This window comes from Gadus morhua, chromosome 5 (assembly GCF_902167405.1).
Source record: "Gadus morhua chromosome 5, gadMor3.0, whole genome shotgun sequence".
Taxonomy (NCBI): Eukaryota; Metazoa; Chordata; class Actinopteri; order Gadiformes; family Gadidae; genus Gadus; species Gadus morhua.
The window spans coordinates 1-19,724 of NC_044052.1; the positions used below are offsets into that span (position 1 = coordinate 1).

General features: G+C 47.7%; 35 non-coding genes and 1 pseudogene across 35 annotated transcripts; all 36 read right to left on the bottom strand.

Annotated features, from left to right (window-relative positions):
* Window positions 1–408: 408 nt before the first annotated feature.
* LOC115544689 (5S ribosomal RNA) lies at window positions 409–527 on the bottom strand. Its single transcript, XR_003977010.1, has one exon. It is a non-coding gene; the product is annotated as a 5S ribosomal RNA (ribosomal RNA).
* A 418-nt stretch (window positions 528–945) lies between these two features.
* LOC115544607 (5S ribosomal RNA) lies at window positions 946–1,063 on the bottom strand. Its single transcript, XR_003976951.1, has one exon. It is a non-coding gene; the product is annotated as a 5S ribosomal RNA (ribosomal RNA).
* Window positions 1,064–1,479: 416 nt separating this feature from the next.
* On the bottom strand, window positions 1,480–1,594 carry LOC115544631 (uncharacterized; annotated as a pseudogene).
* Window positions 1,595–2,012: 418 nt separating this feature from the next.
* On the bottom strand, window positions 2,013–2,132 carry LOC115544617 (5S ribosomal RNA). The gene has a single exon (XR_003976960.1). It is a non-coding gene; the product is annotated as a 5S ribosomal RNA (ribosomal RNA).
* Window positions 2,133–2,555: 423 nt separating this feature from the next.
* Window positions 2,556–2,673, bottom strand: LOC115544589 (5S ribosomal RNA). The gene has a single exon (XR_003976934.1). It is a non-coding gene; the product is annotated as a 5S ribosomal RNA (ribosomal RNA).
* Window positions 2,674–3,094: 421 nt separating this feature from the next.
* On the bottom strand, window positions 3,095–3,212 carry LOC115544586 (5S ribosomal RNA). Its single transcript, XR_003976931.1, has one exon. It is a non-coding gene; the product is annotated as a 5S ribosomal RNA (ribosomal RNA).
* Window positions 3,213–3,632: 420 nt separating this feature from the next.
* On the bottom strand, window positions 3,633–3,750 carry LOC115544590 (5S ribosomal RNA). The gene has a single exon (XR_003976935.1). It is a non-coding gene; the product is annotated as a 5S ribosomal RNA (ribosomal RNA).
* Window positions 3,751–4,172: 422 nt separating this feature from the next.
* Window positions 4,173–4,291, bottom strand: LOC115544701 (5S ribosomal RNA). The gene has a single exon (XR_003977021.1). It is a non-coding gene; the product is annotated as a 5S ribosomal RNA (ribosomal RNA).
* A 422-nt stretch (window positions 4,292–4,713) lies between these two features.
* On the bottom strand, window positions 4,714–4,832 carry LOC115544712 (5S ribosomal RNA). Its single transcript, XR_003977032.1, has one exon. It is a non-coding gene; the product is annotated as a 5S ribosomal RNA (ribosomal RNA).
* A 422-nt stretch (window positions 4,833–5,254) lies between these two features.
* LOC115544585 (5S ribosomal RNA) lies at window positions 5,255–5,373 on the bottom strand. The gene has a single exon (XR_003976930.1). It is a non-coding gene; the product is annotated as a 5S ribosomal RNA (ribosomal RNA).
* A 421-nt stretch (window positions 5,374–5,794) lies between these two features.
* LOC115544710 (5S ribosomal RNA) lies at window positions 5,795–5,913 on the bottom strand. The gene has a single exon (XR_003977030.1). It is a non-coding gene; the product is annotated as a 5S ribosomal RNA (ribosomal RNA).
* Window positions 5,914–6,335: 422 nt separating this feature from the next.
* On the bottom strand, window positions 6,336–6,454 carry LOC115544580 (5S ribosomal RNA). Its single transcript, XR_003976926.1, has one exon. It is a non-coding gene; the product is annotated as a 5S ribosomal RNA (ribosomal RNA).
* Window positions 6,455–6,874: 420 nt separating this feature from the next.
* On the bottom strand, window positions 6,875–6,992 carry LOC115544574 (5S ribosomal RNA). The gene has a single exon (XR_003976920.1). It is a non-coding gene; the product is annotated as a 5S ribosomal RNA (ribosomal RNA).
* Window positions 6,993–7,413: 421 nt separating this feature from the next.
* On the bottom strand, window positions 7,414–7,532 carry LOC115544592 (5S ribosomal RNA). The gene has a single exon (XR_003976937.1). It is a non-coding gene; the product is annotated as a 5S ribosomal RNA (ribosomal RNA).
* A 421-nt stretch (window positions 7,533–7,953) lies between these two features.
* LOC115544594 (5S ribosomal RNA) lies at window positions 7,954–8,073 on the bottom strand. The gene has a single exon (XR_003976939.1). It is a non-coding gene; the product is annotated as a 5S ribosomal RNA (ribosomal RNA).
* A 421-nt stretch (window positions 8,074–8,494) lies between these two features.
* Window positions 8,495–8,614, bottom strand: LOC115544598 (5S ribosomal RNA). Its single transcript, XR_003976943.1, has one exon. It is a non-coding gene; the product is annotated as a 5S ribosomal RNA (ribosomal RNA).
* Window positions 8,615–9,033: 419 nt separating this feature from the next.
* Window positions 9,034–9,152, bottom strand: LOC115544711 (5S ribosomal RNA). The gene has a single exon (XR_003977031.1). It is a non-coding gene; the product is annotated as a 5S ribosomal RNA (ribosomal RNA).
* A 421-nt stretch (window positions 9,153–9,573) lies between these two features.
* LOC115544604 (5S ribosomal RNA) lies at window positions 9,574–9,692 on the bottom strand. The gene has a single exon (XR_003976948.1). It is a non-coding gene; the product is annotated as a 5S ribosomal RNA (ribosomal RNA).
* Window positions 9,693–10,113: 421 nt separating this feature from the next.
* On the bottom strand, window positions 10,114–10,233 carry LOC115544601 (5S ribosomal RNA). Its single transcript, XR_003976945.1, has one exon. It is a non-coding gene; the product is annotated as a 5S ribosomal RNA (ribosomal RNA).
* Window positions 10,234–10,654: 421 nt separating this feature from the next.
* Window positions 10,655–10,773, bottom strand: LOC115544616 (5S ribosomal RNA). The gene has a single exon (XR_003976959.1). It is a non-coding gene; the product is annotated as a 5S ribosomal RNA (ribosomal RNA).
* Window positions 10,774–11,193: 420 nt separating this feature from the next.
* On the bottom strand, window positions 11,194–11,312 carry LOC115544628 (5S ribosomal RNA). The gene has a single exon (XR_003976962.1). It is a non-coding gene; the product is annotated as a 5S ribosomal RNA (ribosomal RNA).
* A 421-nt stretch (window positions 11,313–11,733) lies between these two features.
* LOC115544713 (5S ribosomal RNA) lies at window positions 11,734–11,852 on the bottom strand. The gene has a single exon (XR_003977033.1). It is a non-coding gene; the product is annotated as a 5S ribosomal RNA (ribosomal RNA).
* A 421-nt stretch (window positions 11,853–12,273) lies between these two features.
* On the bottom strand, window positions 12,274–12,392 carry LOC115544714 (5S ribosomal RNA). Its single transcript, XR_003977034.1, has one exon. It is a non-coding gene; the product is annotated as a 5S ribosomal RNA (ribosomal RNA).
* Window positions 12,393–12,812: 420 nt separating this feature from the next.
* LOC115544639 (5S ribosomal RNA) lies at window positions 12,813–12,931 on the bottom strand. Its single transcript, XR_003976963.1, has one exon. It is a non-coding gene; the product is annotated as a 5S ribosomal RNA (ribosomal RNA).
* Window positions 12,932–13,352: 421 nt separating this feature from the next.
* On the bottom strand, window positions 13,353–13,471 carry LOC115544640 (5S ribosomal RNA). Its single transcript, XR_003976964.1, has one exon. It is a non-coding gene; the product is annotated as a 5S ribosomal RNA (ribosomal RNA).
* Window positions 13,472–13,892: 421 nt separating this feature from the next.
* On the bottom strand, window positions 13,893–14,012 carry LOC115544709 (5S ribosomal RNA). Its single transcript, XR_003977029.1, has one exon. It is a non-coding gene; the product is annotated as a 5S ribosomal RNA (ribosomal RNA).
* Window positions 14,013–14,434: 422 nt separating this feature from the next.
* On the bottom strand, window positions 14,435–14,553 carry LOC115544652 (5S ribosomal RNA). Its single transcript, XR_003976975.1, has one exon. It is a non-coding gene; the product is annotated as a 5S ribosomal RNA (ribosomal RNA).
* Window positions 14,554–14,973: 420 nt separating this feature from the next.
* Window positions 14,974–15,092, bottom strand: LOC115544664 (5S ribosomal RNA). Its single transcript, XR_003976986.1, has one exon. It is a non-coding gene; the product is annotated as a 5S ribosomal RNA (ribosomal RNA).
* Window positions 15,093–15,514: 422 nt separating this feature from the next.
* Window positions 15,515–15,634, bottom strand: LOC115544595 (5S ribosomal RNA). The gene has a single exon (XR_003976940.1). It is a non-coding gene; the product is annotated as a 5S ribosomal RNA (ribosomal RNA).
* A 422-nt stretch (window positions 15,635–16,056) lies between these two features.
* Window positions 16,057–16,175, bottom strand: LOC115544675 (5S ribosomal RNA). The gene has a single exon (XR_003976997.1). It is a non-coding gene; the product is annotated as a 5S ribosomal RNA (ribosomal RNA).
* Window positions 16,176–16,595: 420 nt separating this feature from the next.
* Window positions 16,596–16,714, bottom strand: LOC115544678 (5S ribosomal RNA). The gene has a single exon (XR_003977000.1). It is a non-coding gene; the product is annotated as a 5S ribosomal RNA (ribosomal RNA).
* A 422-nt stretch (window positions 16,715–17,136) lies between these two features.
* Window positions 17,137–17,255, bottom strand: LOC115544679 (5S ribosomal RNA). Its single transcript, XR_003977001.1, has one exon. It is a non-coding gene; the product is annotated as a 5S ribosomal RNA (ribosomal RNA).
* A 421-nt stretch (window positions 17,256–17,676) lies between these two features.
* Window positions 17,677–17,795, bottom strand: LOC115544680 (5S ribosomal RNA). Its single transcript, XR_003977002.1, has one exon. It is a non-coding gene; the product is annotated as a 5S ribosomal RNA (ribosomal RNA).
* A 421-nt stretch (window positions 17,796–18,216) lies between these two features.
* LOC115544681 (5S ribosomal RNA) lies at window positions 18,217–18,335 on the bottom strand. Its single transcript, XR_003977003.1, has one exon. It is a non-coding gene; the product is annotated as a 5S ribosomal RNA (ribosomal RNA).
* A 421-nt stretch (window positions 18,336–18,756) lies between these two features.
* LOC115544682 (5S ribosomal RNA) lies at window positions 18,757–18,875 on the bottom strand. The gene has a single exon (XR_003977004.1). It is a non-coding gene; the product is annotated as a 5S ribosomal RNA (ribosomal RNA).
* A 420-nt stretch (window positions 18,876–19,295) lies between these two features.
* On the bottom strand, window positions 19,296–19,414 carry LOC115544683 (5S ribosomal RNA). Its single transcript, XR_003977005.1, has one exon. It is a non-coding gene; the product is annotated as a 5S ribosomal RNA (ribosomal RNA).
* Between the last annotated feature and the right edge of the window lie 310 nt (window positions 19,415–19,724).

A 19,724-nucleotide genomic window follows, 5' to 3' on the forward strand; every position in this document is an offset into this window, starting at 1 on the left:
CTTGACCATATTAGCTTTTATACAGGGGGAGGACTAAGGAGTGAGAGCGCTGCCGTGGCCAGAGACGGACTTGTACAGAAACAATGATTAGATCCATAATGAATGAATGAATACGTTATTCCAGACTCAGAGTTACATATTTGAACGCAATGCATTACACTGCTTGGCGTCATCGTTTTGCGTGATCTTTTGAAGAAGAAACGTAGCGTTGCAAAACCTGGGATGGACTAAGGTGGACCGCCGTCATTGCAGCTCTCTGCTCGTCACTACACTGTCCACAGTTTCACAAATAGAGTTTGAGGAGACTCGTCAGATCTTGTATGTTGCTTAAAATTCTCCAAACAGTGGGCGCTAAAGATCAGCGCACGGTAGGCCATTGCATCCAATGAGCTCGAGTTGAAAAGTATATGCTTACAGCACCTGGTATTCCCAGGCGGTCACCCATCCAAGTACTAACCAGGCCCGACCCTGCTTAGCTTCCGAGATCAGACGAGATCGGGCGTGCCTAAGGTGGTATGGCCGTAAGCATTATAGACTTGACCATATTAGCTTTTATACAGGGGGAGGACGTAAGGAGTGAGAGCGCTGCCGTGGCCAGAGACGGGACTTGTACAGAAACAATGATTAGATCCATAATGAATGAATGAATACGTTATTCCAGACTCAGAGCAACATATTTGAACGCAATGCATTACACTGCTTGGGCGTCATCGTTTGCGTGATCTTTTGAAGAAACGTAGCGTTGCAAAACCTGGGATGGACTAAGGTGGACCGCCGTCATTGCAGCTCTGCTACGTCACTACACTGTCCACATGTTTCACAAATAGAGTTTGAGGAGACGTCGTCAGAGTCTGTATTTTGCTTAAATTCTCCAAAACAGTGGGCGCTAAAGATCAGCGCACGGTAGGCCATTGCATCCAATGAGCTCGAGTTGAAAAAGTATAATGCTTACAGCACCTGGTATCCCAGGCGGTCACCCATCCAAGTACTAACCAGGCCCGACCCTGCTTAGCTTCCGAGATCAGACGAGATCGGGCGTGCCTAAGGTGGTATGGCCGTAAGCAATTATAGACTTGACCATATTAGCTTTTATACAGGGGGAGGACGTAAGGAGTGAGAGCGCTGCCGTGGCCAGAGACGGGACTTGTACAGAAACAATGATTAGATCCATAATGAATGAATGAATACGTTATTCCAGACTCAGACCACATATTTGAACGCAACGCATTACACTGCTGGGGCGTCATCGTTTGCGTGATCTTTTGAAGAAACGTAGCGTTGCAAACCTGGGATGGACTAAGGTGGACCGCCGTCATTGCAGCTCTCTGCTACGTCACTACACTGTCCACATGTTTTCACAAATAGAGTTTGAGGAGACGTCGTCAGAGTCTGTATGTTGCTTAAATTCTCCAAAAGTGGGCGCTAAAGATCACGCACGTAGGCCATTGCATCCAATGAGCTCGAGTTGAAAAAGTATAATGCTTACAGCACCTGTATTCCCAGGCGTCACCCATCCAAGTACTAACCAGGCCCGACCCTGCTTAGCTTCCGAGATCAGACGAGATCGCGTGCCTAAGGTGGTATGGCCGTAAGCATTTATAGACTTGACCATATTAGCTTTTATACAGGGGGAGGACGTAAGGACGAGAGCGCTGCCGTGGCCAGAGACGGGACTTGTACAGAAACAATGATTAGATCCATAATGAATGAATGAATACGTTATTCCAGACTCAGAGTTACATATTTGAACGCAATGCATTACACTGCTTTGGCGTCATCGTTTGCGTGATCTTTTGAAGAAACGTAGCGTTGCAAAACCTGGGATGGACTAAGGTGGACCGCCGTCATTGCAGCTCTCTGCTACGTCACTACACTGTCCACATTTCACAAATAGAGTTGAGGAGACGTCGTCAGAGTCTGTATGTTGCTTAAATTCTCCAAAACAGTGGGCGCTAAAGATCAGCGCACGGTAGGGCCATTGCATCCAATGAGCTCGAGTTGAAAAAGTATAATGCTTACAGCACCTGTTATTCCCAGGCGGTCACCCATCCAAGTACTAACCAGGGCCCGACCCTGCTTAGCTTCCGAGATCAGACGAGATCGGGCGTGCCTATGGTGGTATGGCCGTAAGCAATTATAGACTTGACCATATTAGCTTTTATACAGGGGGAGGACGTAAGGAGTGAGAGCGCTGCCGTGGCCAGAGACGGGACTTGTACAGAAACAATGATTAGATCCATAATGAATGAATGAATACGTTATTCCAGACTCAGAGTTAACATATTTGAACGCAATGCATTACACTGCTTGGGCGTCATCGTTTGCGTGATCTTTTAGAAGAAACGTAGCGTTGCAAAACCTGGGATGGACTAAGGTGGACCGCCGTCATTGCAGCTCTCTACTACGTCACTACACTGTCCACATGTTTCACAAATAGAGTTTGAGGAGACGTCGTCAGAGTCTGTATGTTGCTTAAATTCTCCAAAACAGTGGGCGCTAAAGATCAGCGCACGGTAGGCCATTGCATCCAATGAGCTCGAGTTGAAATAGTATAATGCTTACAGCACCTGGTATTCCCAGGCGGTCACCCATCCAAGTACTAACCAGGCCCGACCCTGCTTAGCTTCCGAGATCAGACGAGATCGGGCGTGCCTAGGTGGTATGGCCGTAAGCATTTATAGACTTGACCATATTAGCTTTTATACAGGGGGAGGACGTAAGGAGTGAGAGCGCTGCCGTGGCCAGAGACGGGACTTGTACAGAAACAATGATTAGATCCATAATGAATGAATGAATACGTTATTCCAGACTCAGAGTTACATATTTGAACGCAATGCATTACACTGCTTGGGCGTCATCGTTTGCGTGATCTTTTGAAGAAACGTAGCGTTGCAGAACCTGGGATGGACTAAGGTGGACCGCCGTCATTGCAGCTCTCTGCTACGTCACTACACTGTCCACATGTTTCACAAATAGAGTTTGAGGAGACGTCGTCAGAGTCTGTATGTTGCTTAAATTCTCCAAAACAGTGGGCGCTAAAGATCAGCGCACGGTAGGCCATTGCATCCAATGAGCTCGAGTTGAAAAAGTATAATGCTTACAGCACCTGGTATTCCCAGGCGGTCACCCATCCAAGTACTAACCAGGCCCGACCCTGCTTAGCTTCCGAGATCAGACGAGATCGGGCGTGCTAAGGTGGTATGGCCGTAAGCAATTTATAGACTTGACCATATTAGCTTTTATACAGGGGGAGGACGTAAGGAGTGAGAGCGCTGCCGTGGCCAGAGACGGGACTTGTACAGAAACAATGATTAGATCCATAATGAATGAATGAATACGTTATTCCAGACTCAGAGCAACATATTTGAACGCAAATGCATTACACTGCTTGGGCGTCATCGTTTGCGTGATCTTTGAAGAAACGTAGCGTTGCAAAACCTGGGATGGACTAAGTGGACCGCCGTCATTGCAGCTCTCTGCTACGTCACTACACTGTCCACATGTTTCACAAATAGAGTTTGAGGAGACGTCGTCAGAGTCTGTATGTTGCTTAAATTCTCCAAACAGTGGGCGCTAAAGATCAGCGCACGGTAGGCCATTGCATCCAATGAGCTCGAGTTGAAAAAGTATAATGCTTACAGCACCTGGTATTCCCAGGCGGTCACCCATCCAAGTACTAACCAGGCCCGACCCTGCTTAGCTTCCGAGATCAGACGAGATCGGGCGTGCCTAGGTGGTATGGCCGTAAGCATTTATAGACTTGACCATGTAAGCTTTTATACAGGGGGAGGACGTAAGGAGTGAGAGCGCTGCCGTGGCCAGAGACGGGACTTGTACAGAAACAATGATTAGATCCATAATGAATGAATGAATACGTTATTCCAGACTCAGAGTTAACATATTTGAACGCAATGCATTACACTGCTTGGGCGTCATCGTTTGCGTGATCTTTTGAAGAAACGTAGCGTTGCAAAACCTGGGATGGACTAAGGTGGACCGCCGTCATTGCAGCTCTCTGCTACGTCACTACACTGTCCACATGTTTCACAAATAGAGTTTGAGGAGACGTCGTCAGAGTCTGTATGTTGCTTAAATTCTCCAAAACAGTGGGCGCTAAAGATCAGCGCACGGTAGGCCATTGCATCCAATGAGCTCGAGTTGAAATAGTATAATGCTTACAGCACCTGGTATTCCCAGGCGGTCACCCATCCAAGTACTAACCAGGCCCGACCCTGCTTAGCTTCCGAGATCAGACGAGATCGGGCGTGCCTAAGGTGGTATGGCCGTAAGCATTTATAGACTTGACCATATTAGCTTTTATACAGGAGGAGGACGTAAGGAGTGAGAGCGCTGCCGTGGCCAGAGACGGGACTTGTACAGAAACAATGATTAGATCCATAATGAATGAATGAATACGTTATTCCAGACTCAGAGTTACATATTTGAACGCAATGCATTACACTGCTTGGGCGTCATCGTTTGCGTGATCTTTTGAAGAAACGTAGCGTTGCAGAACCTGGGATGGACTAAGGTGGACCGCCGTCATTGCAGCTCTCTGCTACGTCACTACACTGTCCACATGTTTCACAAATAGAGTTTGAGGAGACGTCGTCAGAGTCTGTATGTTGCTTAAATTCTCCAAAACAGTGGGCGCTAAAGATCAGCGCACGGTAGGCCATTGCATCCAATGAGCTCGAGTTGAAAATAGTATAATGCTTACAGCACCTGGTATTCCCAGGCGGTCACCCATCCAAGTACTAACCAGGCCCGACCCTGCTTAGCTTCCGAGATCAGACGAGATCGGGCGTGCCTAAGGTGGTATGGCCGTAAGCAATTATAGACTTGACCATATTAGCTTTTATACAGGGGGAGGACGTAAGGAGTGAGAGCGCTGCCGTGGCCAGAGACGGGACTTGTACAGAAAACAATGATTAGATCCATAATGAATGAATGAATACGTTATTCCAGACTCAGAGTCACATATTTGAACGCAATGCATTACACTGCTTGGGCGTCATCGTTTGCGTGATCTTTTGAAGAAACGTAGCGTTGCAAAACCTGGGATGGACTAAGGTGGACCGCCGTCATTGCAGCTCTCTGCTACGTCACTACACTGTCCACATGTTTCACAAATAGAGTTTGAGGAGACGTCGTCAGAGTCTGTATGTTGCTTAAATTCTCCAAAACAGTGGGCGCTAAAGATCAGCGCACGGTAGGGCCATTGCATCCAATGAGCTCGAGTTGAAAAGTATAATGCTTACAGCACCTGGTATTCCCAGGCGGTCACCCATCCAAGTACTAACCAGGCCCGACCCTGCTTAGCTTCCGAGATCAGACGAGATCGGGCGTGCCTAATGTGGTATGGCCGTAAGCAATTATAGACTTGACCATATTAGCTTTTATACAGGGGGAGGACGTAAGGAGTGAGAGCGCTGCCGTGGCCAGAGACGGGACTTGTACAGAAACAATGATTAGATCCATAATGAATGAATGAATACGTTATTCCAGACTCAGAGCAACATATTTGAACGCAATGCATTACACTGCTTGGGCGTCATCGTTTGCGTGATCTTTTGAAGAAACGTAGCGTTGCAAAACCTGGGATGGACTAAGGTGGACCGCCGTCATTGCAGCTCTCTGCTACGTCACTACACTGTCCACATGTTTCACAAATAGAGTTTGAGGAGACGTCGTCAGAGTCTGTATGTTGCTTAAATTCTCCAAAACAGTGGGCGCTAAAGATCAGCGCACGGTAGGCCATTGCATCCAATGAGCTCGAGTTGAAAAAGTATAATGCTTACAGCACCTGGTATTCCCAGGCGGTCACCCATCCAAGTACTAACCAGGCCCGACCCTGCTTAGCTTCCGAGATCAGACGAGATCGGGCGTGCCTATGGTGGTATGGCCGTAAGCAATTATAGACTTGACCATATTAGCTTTTATACAGGGGGAGGACGTAAGGAGTGAGAGCGCTGCCGTGGCCAGAGACGGGACTTGTACAGAAACAATGATTAGATCCATAATGAATGAATGAATACGTTATTCCAGACTCAGAGTTACATATTTGAACGCAATGCATTACACTGCTTGGGCGTCATCGTTTGCGTGATCTTTTGAAGAAACGTAGCGTTGCAAAACCTGGGATGGACTAAGGTGGACCGCCGTCATTGCAGCTCTCTGCTACGTCACTACACTGTCCACATGTTTCACAAATAGAGTTTGAGGAGACGTCGTCAGAGTCTGTATGTTGCTTAAATTCTCCAAAACAGTGGGCGCTAAAGATCAGCGCACGGTAGGCCATTGCATCCAATGAGCTCGAGTTGAAAATAGTATAATGCTTACAGCACCTGGTATTCCCAGGCGGTCACCCATCCAAGTACTAACCAGGCCCGACCCTGCTTAGCTTCCGAGATCAGACGAGATCGGGCGTGCCTAAGGTGGTATGGCCGTAAGCATTATAGACTTGACCATATTAGCTTTTATACAGGGGGAGGACGTAAGGAGTGAGAGCGCTGCCGTGGCCAGAGACGGGACTTGTACAGAAACAATGATTAGATCCATAATGAATGAATGAATACGTTATTCCAGACTCAGAGCAACATATTTGAACGCAATGCATTACACTGCTTGGGCGTCATCGTTTGCGTGATCTTTTGAAGAAACGTAGCGTTGCAAAACCTGGGATGGACTAAGGTGGACCGCCGTCATTGCAGCTCTCTGCTACGTCACTACACTGTCCACATGTTTCACAAATAGAGTTTGAGGAGACGTCGTCAGAGTCTGTATGTTGCTTAAATTCTCCAAAACAGTGGGCGCTAAAGATCAGCGCACGGTAGGCCATTGCATCCAATGAGCTCGAGTTGAAAAAGTATAATGCTTACAGCACCTGGTATTCCCAGGCGGTCACCCATCCAAGTACTAACCAGGCCCGACCCTGCTTAGCTTCCGAGATCAGACGAGATCGGGCGTGCCAGGGTGGTATGGCCGTAAGCATTTATAGACTTGACCATATTAGCTTTTATACAGGGGGAGGACGTAAGGAGTGAGAGCGCTGCCGTGGCCAGAGACGGGACTTGTACAGAAACAATGATTAGATCCATAATGAATGAATGAATACGTTATTCCAGACTCAGAGCTACATATTTGAACGCAATGCATTACACTGCTTGGGCGTCATCGTTTGCGTGATCTTTTGAAGAAACGTAGCGTTGCAAAACCTGGGATGGACTAAGGTGGACCGCCGTCATTGCAGCTCTCTGCTACGTCACTACACTGTCCACATGTTTCACAAATAGAGTTTGAGGAGACGTCGTCAGAGTCTGTATGTTGCTTAAATTCTCCAAAACAGTGGGCGCTAAAGATCAGCGCACGGTAGGCCATTGCATCCAATGAGCTCGAGTTGAAAAAGTATAATGCTTACAGCACCTGGTATTCCCAGGCGGTCACCCATCCAAGTACTAACCAGGCCCGACCCTGCTTAGCTTCCGAGATCAGACGAGATCGGGCGTGCCTAAGGTGGTATGGCCGTAAGCATTTATAGACTTGACCATATTAGCTTTTATACAGGGGGAGGACGTAAGGAGTGAGAGCGCTGCCGTGGCCAGAGACGGGACTTGTACAGAAACAATGATTAGATCCATAATGAATGAATGAATACGTTATTCCAGACTCAGAGTTACATATTTGAACGCAATGCATTACACTGCTTGGGCGTCATCGTTTGCGTGATCTTTTGAAGAAACGTAGCGTTGCAGAACCTGGGATGGACTAAGGTGGACCGCCGTCATTGCAGCTCTCTGCTACGTCACTACACTGTCCACATGTTTCACAAATAGAGTTTGAGGAGACGTCGTCAGAGTCTGTATGTTGCTTAAATTCTCCAAAACAGTGGGCGCTAAAGATCAGCGCACGGTAGGCCATTGCATCCAATGAGCTCGAGTTGAAAAAGTATAATGCTTACAGCACCTGGTATTCCCAGGCGGTCACCCATCCAAGTACTAACCAGGCCCGACCCTGCTTAGCTTCCGAGATCAGACGAGATCGGGCGTGCCTAATGGTGGTATGGCCGTAAGCATTTATAGACTTGACCATATTAGCTTTTATACAGGGGGAGGACGTAAGGAGTGAGAGCGCTGCCGTGGCCAGAGACGGGACTTGTACAGAAACAATGATTAGATCCATAATGAATGAATGAATACGTTATTCCAGACTCAGAGCAACATATTTGAACGCAATGCATTACACTGCGTGGGCGTCATCGTTTGCGTGATCTTTTGAAGAAACGTAGCGTTGCAAAACCTGGGATGGACTAAGGTGGACCGCCGTCATTGCAGCTCTCTGCTACGTCACTACACTGTCCACATGTTTCACAAATAGAGTTTGAGGAGACGTCGTCAGAGTCTGTATGTTGCTTAAATTCTCCAAAACAGTGGGCGCTAAAGATCAGCGCACGGTAGGCCATTGCATCCAATGAGCTCGAGTTGAAAAAGTATAATGCTTACAGCACCTGGTATTCCCAGGCGGTCACCCATCCAAGTACTAACCAGGCCCGACCCTGCTTAGCTTCCGAGATCAGACGAGATCGGGCGTGCCTAAGGTGGGTATGGCCGTAAGCATTATAGACTTGACCATATTAGCTTTTATACAGGGGGAGGACGTAAGGAGTGAGAGCGCTGCCGTGGCCAGAGACGGGACTTGTACAGAAACAATGATTAGATCCATAATGAATGAATGAATACGTTATTCCAGACTCAGAGTACATATTTGAACGCAATGCATTACACTGCTTGGGCGTCATCGTTTGCGTGATCTTTTGAAGAAACGTAGCGTTGCCAGAACCAGGGATGGACTAAGGTGGACCGCCGTCATTGCAGCTCTCTGCTACGTCACTACACTGTCCACATGTTTCACAAATAGAGTTTGAGGAGACGTCGTCAGAGTCTGTATGTTGCTTAAATTCTCCAAAACAGTGGGCGCTAAAGATCACGCACGGTAGGCCATTGCATCCAATGAGCTCGAGTTGAAAAAGTATAATGCTTACAGCACCTGGTATTCCCAGGCGGTCACCCATCCAAGTACTAACCAGGCCCGACCCTGCTTAGCTTCCGAGATCAGACGAGATCGGGCGTGCCTATGGTGGTATGGCCGTAAGCAATTATAGACTTGACCATATTAGCTTTTATACAGGGGGAGGACGTAAGGAGTGAGAGCGCTGCCGTGGCCAGAGACGGGACTTGTACAGAAACAATGATTAGATCCATAATGAATGAATGAATACGTTATTCCAGACTCAGAGCAACATATTTGAACGCAATGCATTACACTGCTTGGGCGTCATCGTTTGCGTGATCTTTTGAAGAAACGTAGCGTTGCAAAACCTGGGATGGACTAAGGTGGACCGCCGTCATTGCAGCTCTCTGCTACGTCACTACACTGTCCACATGTTTCACAAATAGAGTTTGAGGAGACGTCGTCAGAGTCTGTATGTTGCTTAAATTCTCCAAAACAGTGGGCGCTAAAGATCAGCGCACGGTAGGCCATTGCATCCAATGAGCTCGAGTTGAAAAAGTATAATGCTTACAGCACCTGGTATTCCCAGGCGGTCACCCATCCAAGTACTAACCAGGCCCGACCCTGCTTAGCTTCCGAGATCAGACGAGATCGGGCGTGCCTAAGGTGGTATGGCCGTAAGCAATTATAGACTTGACCATATTAGCTTTTATACAGGGGGAGGACGTAAGGAGTGAGAGCGCTGCCGTGGCCAGAGACGGGACTTGTACAGAAACAATGATTAGATCCATAATGAATGAATGAATACGTTATTCCAGACTCAGAGCAACATATTTGAACGCAATGCATTACACTGCTTGGGCGTCATCGTTTGCGTGATCTTTTGAAGAAACGTAGCGTTGCAAAACCTGGGATGGACTAAGGTGGACCGCCGTCATTGCAGCTCTCTGCTACGTCACTACACTGTCCACATGTTTCACAAATAGAGTTTGAGGAGACGTCGTCAGAGTCTGTATGTTGCTTAAATTCTCCAAAACAGTGGGCGCTAAAGATCAGCGCACGGTAGGCCATTGCATCCAATGAGCTCGAGTTGAAAAAGTATAATGCTTACAGCACCTAGGTATTCCCAGGCGGTCACCCATCCAAGTACTAACCAGGCCCGACCCTGCTTAGCTTCCGAGATCAGACGAGATCGGGCGTGCCTAAGGTGGTATGGCCGTAAGCAATTATAGACTTGACCATATTAGCTTTTATACAGGGGGAGGACGTAAGGAGTGAGAGCGCTGCCGTGGCCAGAGACGGGACTTGTACAGAAACAATGATTAGATCCATAATGAATGAATGAATACGTTATTCCAGACTCAGAGTTACATATTTGAACGCAATGCATTACACTGCTTGGGCGTCATCGTTTGCGTGATCTTTTGAAGAAACGTAGCGTTGCAAAACCTGGGATGGACTAAGGTGGACCGCCGTCATTGCAGCTCTCTGCTACGTCACTACACTGTCCACATGTTTCACAAATAGAGTTTGAGGAGACGTCGTCAGAGTCTGTATGTTGCTTAAATTCTCCAAAACAGTGGGCGCTAAAGATCAGCGCACGGTAGGCCATTGCATCCAATGAGCTCGAGTTGAAAAAGTATAATGCTTACAGCACCTGGTATTCCCAGGCGGTCACCCATCCAAGTACTAACCAGGCCCGACCCTGCTTAGCTTCCGAGATCAGACGAGATCGGGCGTGCCTAAGGTGGTATGGCCGTAAGCATTATAGACTTGACCATATTAGCTTTTATACAGGGGGAGGACGTAAGGAGTGAGAGCGCTGCCGTGGCCAGAGACGGGACTTGTACAGAAACAATGATTAGATCCATAATGAATGAATGAATACGTTATTCCAGACTCAGAGTTACATATTTGAACGCAATGCATTACACTGCTTGGGCGTCATCGTTTGCGTGATCTTTTGAAGAAACGTAGCGTTGCAGAACCTGGGATGGACTAAGGTGGACCGCCGTCATTGCAGCTCTCTGCTACGTCACTACACTGTCCACATGTTTCACAAATAGAGTTTGAGGAGACGTCGTCAGAGTCTGTATGTTGCTTAAATTCTCCAAAACAGTGGGCGCTAAAGATCAGCGCACGGTAGGCCATTGCATCCAATGAGCTCGAGTTGAAAAAGTATAATGCTTACAGCACCTGGTATTCCCAGGCGGTCACCCATCCAAGTACTAACCAGGCCCGACCCTGCTTAGCTTCCGAGATCAGACGAGATCGGGCGTGCCTAAGGTGGTATGGCCGTAAGCAATTATAGACTTGACCATATTAGCTTTTATACAGGGGGAGGACGTAAGGAGTGAGAGCGCTGCCGTGGCCAGAGACGGGACTTGTACAGAAACAATGATTAGATCCATAATGAATGAATGAATACGTTATTCCAGACTCAGAGTTACATATTTGAACGCAATGCATTACACTGCTTGGGCGTCATCGTTTGCGTGATCTTTAGAAGAAACGTAGCGTTGCAAAACCTGGGATGGACTAAGGTGGACCGCCGTCATTGCAGCTCTCTGCTACGTCACTACACTGTCCACATGTTTCACAAATAGAGTTTGAGGAGACGTCGTCAGAGTCTGTATGTTGCTTAAATTCTCCAAAACAGTGGGCGCTAAAGATCAGCGCACGGTAGGCCATTGCATCCAATGAGCTCGAGTTGAAAAAGTATAATGCTTACAGCACCTGGTATTCCCAGGCGGTCACCCATCCAAGTACTAACCAGGCCCGACCCTGCTTAGCTTCCGAGATCAGACGAGATCGGGCGTGCCTATGGTGGTATGGCCGTAAGCATTTATAGACTTGACCATATTAGCTTTTATACAGGGAGGAGGACGTAAGGAGTGAGAGCGCTGCCGTGGCCAGAGACGGGACTTGTACAGAAACAATGATTAGATCCATAATGAATGAATGAATACGTTATTCCAGACTCAGAGTTACATATTTGAACGCAATGCATTACACTGCTTGGGCGTCATCGTTTGCGTGATCTTTTGAAGAAACGTAGCGTTGCAAAACCTGGGATGGACTAAGGTGGACCGCCGTCATTGCAGCTCTCTGCTACGTCACTACACTGTCCACATGTTTCACAAATAGAGTTTGAGGAGACGTCGTCAGAGTCTGTATGTTGCTTAAATTCTCCAAACAGTGGGCGCTAAAGATCAGCGCACGGTAGGCCATTGCATCCAATGAGCTCGAGTTGAAAAAGTATAATGCTTACAGCACCTGGTATTCCCAGGCGGTCACCCATCCAAGTACTAACCAGGCCCGACCCTGCTTAGCTTCCGAGATCAGACGAGATCGGGCGTGCCTATGGTGGTATGGCCGTAAGCATTATAGACTTGACCATGTAAGCTTTTATACAGGGGGAGGACGTAAGGAGTGAGAGCGCTGCCGTGGCCAGAGACGGGACTTGTACAGAAACAATGATTAGATCCATAATGAATGAATGAATACGTTATTCCAGACTCAGAGTTACATATTTGAACGCAATGCATTACACTGCTTGGGCGTCATCGTTTGCGTGATCTTTTGAAGAAACGTAGCGTTGCAGAACCTGGGATGGACTAAGGTGGACCGCCGTCATTGCAGCTCTCTGCTACGTCACTACACTGTCCACATGTTTCACAAATAGAGTTTGAGGAGACGTCGTCAGAGTCTGTATGTTGCTTAAATTCTCCAAAACAGTGGGCGCTAAAGATCAGCGCACGGTAGGCCATTGCATCCAATGAGCTCGAGTTGAAAAAGTATAATGCTTACAGCACCTGGTATTCCCAGGCGGTCACCCATCCAAGTACTAACCAGGCCCGACCCTGCTTAGCTTCCGAGATCAGACGAGATCGGGCGTGCCTAAGGTGGTATGGCCGTAAGCATTATAGACTTGACCATATTAAGCTTTTATACAGGGGGAGGACGTAAGGAGTGAGAGCGCTGCCGTGGCCAGAGACGGGACTTGTACAGAAACAATGATTAGATCCATAATGAATGAATGAATACGTTATTCCAGACTCAGAGCTACATATTTGAACGCAATGCATTACACTGCTTGGGCGTCATCGTTTGCGTGATCTTTTGAAGAAACGTAGCGTTGCAGAACCTGGGATGGACTAAGGTGGACCGCCGTCATTGCAGCTCTCTGCTACGTCACTACACTGTCCACATGTTTCACAAATAGAGTTTGAGGAGACGTCGTCAGAGTCTGTATGTTGCTTAAATTCTCCAAAACAGTGGGCGCTAAAGATCAGCGCACGGTAGGCCATTGCATCCAATGAGCTCGAGTTGAAAAAGTATAATGCTTACAGCACCTGGTATTCCCAGGCGGTCACCCATCCAAGTACTAACCAGGCCCGACCCTGCTTAGCTTCCGAGATCAGACGAGATCGGGCGTGCCTAAGGTGGTATGGCCGTAAGCAATTATAGACTTGACCATAGTAGCTTTTATACAGGGGGAGGACGTAAGGAGTGAGAGCGCTGCCGTGGCCAGAGACGGGACTTGTACAGAAACAATGATTAGATCCATAATGAATGAATGAATACGTTATTCCAGACTCAGAGCAACATATTTGAACGCAATGCATTACACTGCTTGGGCGTCATCGTTTGCGTGATCTTTTGAAGAAACGTAGCGTTGCAAAACCTGGGATGGACTAAGGTGGACCGCCGTCATTGCAGCTCTCTGCTACGTCACTACACTGTCCACATGTTTCACAAATAGAGTTTGAGGAGACGTCGTCAGAGTCTGTATGTTGCTTAAATTCTCCAAAACAGTGGGCGCTAAAGATCAGCGCACGGTAGGCCATTGCATCCAATGAGCTCGAGTTGAAAAAGTATAATGCTTACAGCACCTGGTATTCCCAGGCGGTCACCCATCCAAGTACTAACCAGGCCCGACCCTGCTTAGCTTCCGAGATCAGACGAGATCGGGCGTGCCTAAGGGTGGTATGGCCGTAAGCAATTTATAGACTTGACCATATTAGCTTTTATACAGGGGGAGGACGTAAGGAGTGAGAGCGCTGCCGTGGCCAGAGACGGGACTTGTACAGAAACAATGATTAGATCCATAATGAATGAATGAATACGTTATTCCAGACTCAGAGTTACATATTTGAACGCAATGCATTACACTGCTTGGGCGTCATCGTTTGCGTGATCTTTTGAAGAAACGTAGCGTTGCAAAACCTGGGATGGACTAAGGTGGACCGCCGTCATTGCAGCTCTCTGCTACGTCACTACACTGTCCACATGTTTCACAAATAGAGTTTGAGGAGACGTCGTCAGAGTCTGTATGTTGCTTAAATTCTCCAAAACAGTGGGCGCTAAAGATCAGCGCACGGTAGGCCATTGCATCCAATGAGCTCGAGTTGAAAAAGTATAATGCTTACAGCACCTGGTATTCCCAGGCGGTCACCCATCCAAGTACTAACCAGGCCCGACCCTGCTTAGCTTCCGAGATCAGACGAGATCGGGCGTGCCTAAGGTGGTATGGCCGTAAGCAATTATAGACTTGACCATATTAGCTTTTATACAGGGGGAGGACGTAAGGAGTGAGAGCGCTGCCGTGGCCAGAGACGGGACTTGTACAGAAACAATGATTAGATCCATAATGAATGAATGAATACGTTATTCCAGACTCAGAGTACATATTTGAACGCAATGCATTACACTGCTTGGGCGTCATCGTTTGCGTGATCTTTTGAAGAAACGTAGCGTTGCAAAACCTGGGATGGACTAAGGTGGACCGCCGTCATTGCAGCTCTCTGCTACGTCACTACACTGTCCACGTGTTTCACAAATAGAGTTTGAGGAGACGTCGTCAGAGTCTGTATGTTGCTTAAATTCTCCAAAACAGTGGGCGCTAAAGATCAGCGCACGGTAGGCCATTGCATCCAATGAGCTCGAGTTGAAAAAGTATAATGCTTACAGCACCTGGTATTCCCAGGCGGTCACCCATCCAAGTACTAACCAGGCCCGACCCTGCTTAGCTTCCGAGATCAGACGAGATCGGGCGTGCCTAAGGTGGTATGGCCGTAAGCATTTATAGACTTGACCATATTAGCTTTTATACAGGGGGAGGACGTAAGGAGTGAGAGCGCTGCCGTGGCCAGAGACGGGACTTGTACAGAAACAATGATTAGATCCATAATGAATGAATGAATACGTTATTCCAGACTCAGAGCTAACATATTTGAACGCAATGCATTACACTGCTTGGGCGTCATCGTTTGCGTGATCTTTTGAAGAAACGTAGCGTTGCAAAACCTGGGATGGACTAAGGTGGACCGCCGTCATTGCAGCTCTCTGCTACGTCACTACACTGTCCACATGTTTCACAAATAGAGTTTGAGGAGACGTCGTCAGAGTCTGTATGTTGCTTAAATTCTCCAAAACAGTGGGCGCTAAAGATCAGCGCACGGTAGGCCATTGCATCCAATGAGCTCGAGTTGAAAAAGTATAATGCTTACAGCACCTGGTATTCCCAGGCGGTCACCCATCCAAGTACTAACCAGGCCCGACCCTGCTTAGCTTCCGAGATCAGACGAGATCGGGCGTGCCTAATGGTGGTATGGCCGTAAGCATTTATAGACTTGACCATATTAAGCTTTTATACAGGGGGAGGACGTAAGGAGTGAGAGCGCTGCCGTGGCCAGAGACGGGACTTGTACAGAAACAATGATTAGATCCATAATGAATGAATGAATACGTTATTCCAGACTCAGAGTTACATATTTGAACGCAATGCATTACACTGCTTGGGCGTCATCGTTTGCGTGATCTTTGAAGAAACGTAGCGTTGCAGAAACCTGGGATGGACTAAGGTGGACCGCCGTCATTGCAGCTCTCTGCTACGTCACTACACTGTCCACATGTTTCACAAATAGAGTTTGAGGAGACGTCGTCAGAGTCTGTATGTTGCTTAAATTCTCCAAAACAGTGGGCGCTAAAGATCAGCGCACGGTAGGCCATTGCATCCAATGAGCTCGAGTTGAAAAAGTATAATGCTTACAGCACCTGGTATTCCCAGGCGGTCACCCATCCAAGTACTAACCAGGCCCGACCCTGCTTAGCTTCCGAGATCAGACGAGATCGGGCGTGCCTAAGGTGGTATGGCCGTAAGCAATTATAGACTTGACCATATTAGCTTTTATACAGGGGGAGGACGTAAGGAGTGAGAGCGCTGCCGTGGCCAGAGACGGGACTTGTACAGAAACAATGATTAGATCCATAATGAATGAATGAATACGTTATTCCAGACTCAGAGTACATATTTGAACGCAATGCATTACACTGCTTGGGCGTCATCGTTTGCGTGATCTTTTGAAGAAACGTAGCGTTGCAAAACCTGGGATGGACTAAGGTGGACCGCCGTCATTGCAGCTCTCTGCTACGTCACTACACTGTCCACATGTTTCACAAATAGAGTTTGAGGAGACGTCGTCAGAGTCTGTATGTTGCTTAAATTCTCCAAAACAGTGGGCGCTAAAGATCAGCGCACGGTAGGCCATTGCATCCAATGAGCTCGAGTTGAAATAGTATAATGCTTACAGCACCTGGTATTCCCAGGCGGTCACCCATCCAAGTACTAACCAGGCCCGACCCTGCTTAGCTTCCGAGATCAGACGAGATCGGGCGTGCCTAAGGTGGTATGGCCGTAAGCAATTATAGACTTGACCATAGTAGCTTTTATACAGGGGGAGGACGTAAGGAGTGAGAGCGCTGCCGTGGCCAGAGACGGGACTTGTACAGAAACAATGATTAGATCCATAATGAATGAATGAATACGTTATTCCAGACTCAGAGTTCATATTTGAACGCAATGCATTACACTGCTTGGGCGTCATCTTTTGCGTGATCTTTTGAAGAAACGTAGCGTTGCAGAAACCTGGGATGGACTAAGGTGGACCGCCGTCATTGCAGCTCTCTGCTACGTCACTACACTGTCCACATGTTTCACAAATAGAGTTTGAGGAGACGTCGTCAGAGTCTGTATGTTGCTTAAATTCTCCAAAACAGTGGGCGCTAAAGATCAGCGCACGGTAGGGCCATTGCATCCAATGAGCTCGAGTTGAAATAGTATAATGCTTACAGCACCTGGTATTCCCAGGCGGTCACCCATCCAAGTACTAACCAGGCCCGACCCTGCTTAGCTTCCGAGATCAGACGAGATCGGGCGTGCCTAAGGTGGTATGGCCGTAAGCAATTATAGACTTGACCATATTAGCTTTTATACAGGGGGAGGACGTAAGGAGTGAGAGCGCTGCCGTGGCCAGAGACGGGACTTGTACAGAAACAATGATTAGATCCATAATGAATGAATGAATACGTTATTCCAGACTCAGAGTTACATATTTGAACGCAATGCATTACACTGCTTGGGCGTCATCGTTTGCGTGATCTTTTGAAGAAACGTAGCGTTGCAGAACCTGGGATGGACTAAGGTGGACCGCCGTCATTGCAGCTCTCTGCTACGTCACTACACTGTCCACATGTTTCACAAATAGAGTTTGAGGAGACGTCGTCAGAGTCTGTATGTTGCTTAAATTCTCCAAAACAGTGGGCGCTAAAGATCAGCGCACGGTAGGCCATTGCATCCAATGAGCTCGAGTTGAAAAAGTATAATGCTTACAGCACCTGGTATTCCCAGGCGGTCACCCATCCAAGTACTAACCAGGCCCGACCCTGCTTAGCTTCCGAGATCAGACGAGATCGGGCGTGCCTAAGGTGGTATGGCCGTAAGCAATTATAGACTTGACCATATTAGCTTTTATACAGGGGGAGGACGTAAGGAGTGAGAGCGCTGCCGTGGCCAGAGACGGGACTTGTACAGAAACAATGATTAGATCCATAATGAATGAATGAATACGTTATTCCAGACTCAGAGTTACATATTTGAACGCAATGCATTACACTGCTTGGGCGTCATCGTTTGCGTGATCTTTTGAAGAAACGTAGCGTTGCAAAACCTGGGATGGACTAAGGTGGACCGCCGTCATTGCAGCTCTCTGCTACGTCACTACACTGTCCACATGTTTCACAAATAGAGTTTGAGGAGACGTCGTCAGAGTCTGTATGTTGCTTAAATTCTCCAAAACAGTGGGCGCTAAAGATCAGCGCACGGTAGGCCATTGCATCCAATGAGCTCGAGTTGAAAAAGTATAATGCTTACAGCACCTGGTATTCCCAGGCGGTCACCCATCCAAGTACTAACCAGGCCCGACCCTGCTTAGCTTCCGAGATCAGACGAGATCGGGCGTGCCTAAGGTGGTATGGCCGTAAGCAATTATAGACTTGACCATATTAGCTTTTATACAGGGGGAGGACGTAAGGAGTGAGAGCGCTGCCGTGGCCAGAGACGGGACTTGTACAGAAACAATGATTAGATCCATAATGAATGAATGAATACGTTATTCCAGACTCAGAGTTACATATTTGAACGCAATGCATTACACTGCTTGGGCGTCATCGTTTGCGTGATCTTTTGAAGAAACGTAGCGTTGCAAAACCTGGGATGGACTAAGGTGGACCGCCGTCATTGCAGCTCTCTGCTACGTCACTACACTGTCCACATGTTTCACAAATAGAGTTTGAGGAGACGTCGTCAGAGTCTGTATGTTGCTTAAATTCTCCAAAACAGTGGGCGCTAAAGATCAGCGCACGGTAGGCCATTGCATCCAATGAGCTCGAGTTGAAATAGTATAATGCTTACAGCACCTGGTATTCCCAGGCGGTCACCCATCCAAGTACTAACCAGGCCCGACCCTGCTTAGCTTCCGAGATCAGACGAGATCGGGCGTGCCTAAGGTGGTATGGCCGTAAGCATTATAGACTTGACCATATTAGCTTTTATACAGGGGGAGGACGTAAGGAGTGAGAGCGCTGCCGTGGCCAGAGACGGGACTTGTACAGAAACAATGATTAGATCCATAATGAATGAATGAATACGTTATTCCAGACTCAGAGTTACATATTTGAACGCAATGCATTACACTGCTTGGGCGTCATCGTTTGCGTGATCTTTTGAAGAAACGTAGCGTTGCAAAACCTGGGATGGACTAAGGTGGACCGCCGTCATTGCAGCTCTCTGCTACGTCACTACACTGTCCACATGTTTCACAAATAGAGTTTGAGGAGACGTCGTCAGAGTCTGTATGTTGCTTAAATTCTCCAAAACAGTGGGCGCTAAAGATCAGCGCACGGTAGGCCATTGCATCCAATGAGCTCGAGTTGAAAAAGTATAATGCTTACAGCACCTGGTATTCCCAGGCGGTCACCCATCCAAGTACTAACCAGGCCCGACCCTGCTTAGCTTCCGAGATCAGACGAGATCGGGCGTGCCTAAGGTGGTATGGCCGTAAGCATTATAGACTTGACCATATTAGCTTTTATACAGGGGGAGGACGTAAGGAGTGACAGCGCTGCCGTGGCCAGAGACGGGACTTGTACAGAAACAATGATTAGATCCATAATGAATGAATGAATACGTTATTCCAGACTCAGAGTTACATATTTGAACGCAATGCATTACACTGCTTGGGCGTCATCGTTTGCGTGATCTTTTGAAGAAACGTAGCGTTGCAAAACCTGGGATGGACTAAGGTGGACCGCCGTCATTGCAGCTCTCTGCTACGTCACTACACTGTCCACATGTTTCACAAATAGAGTTTGAG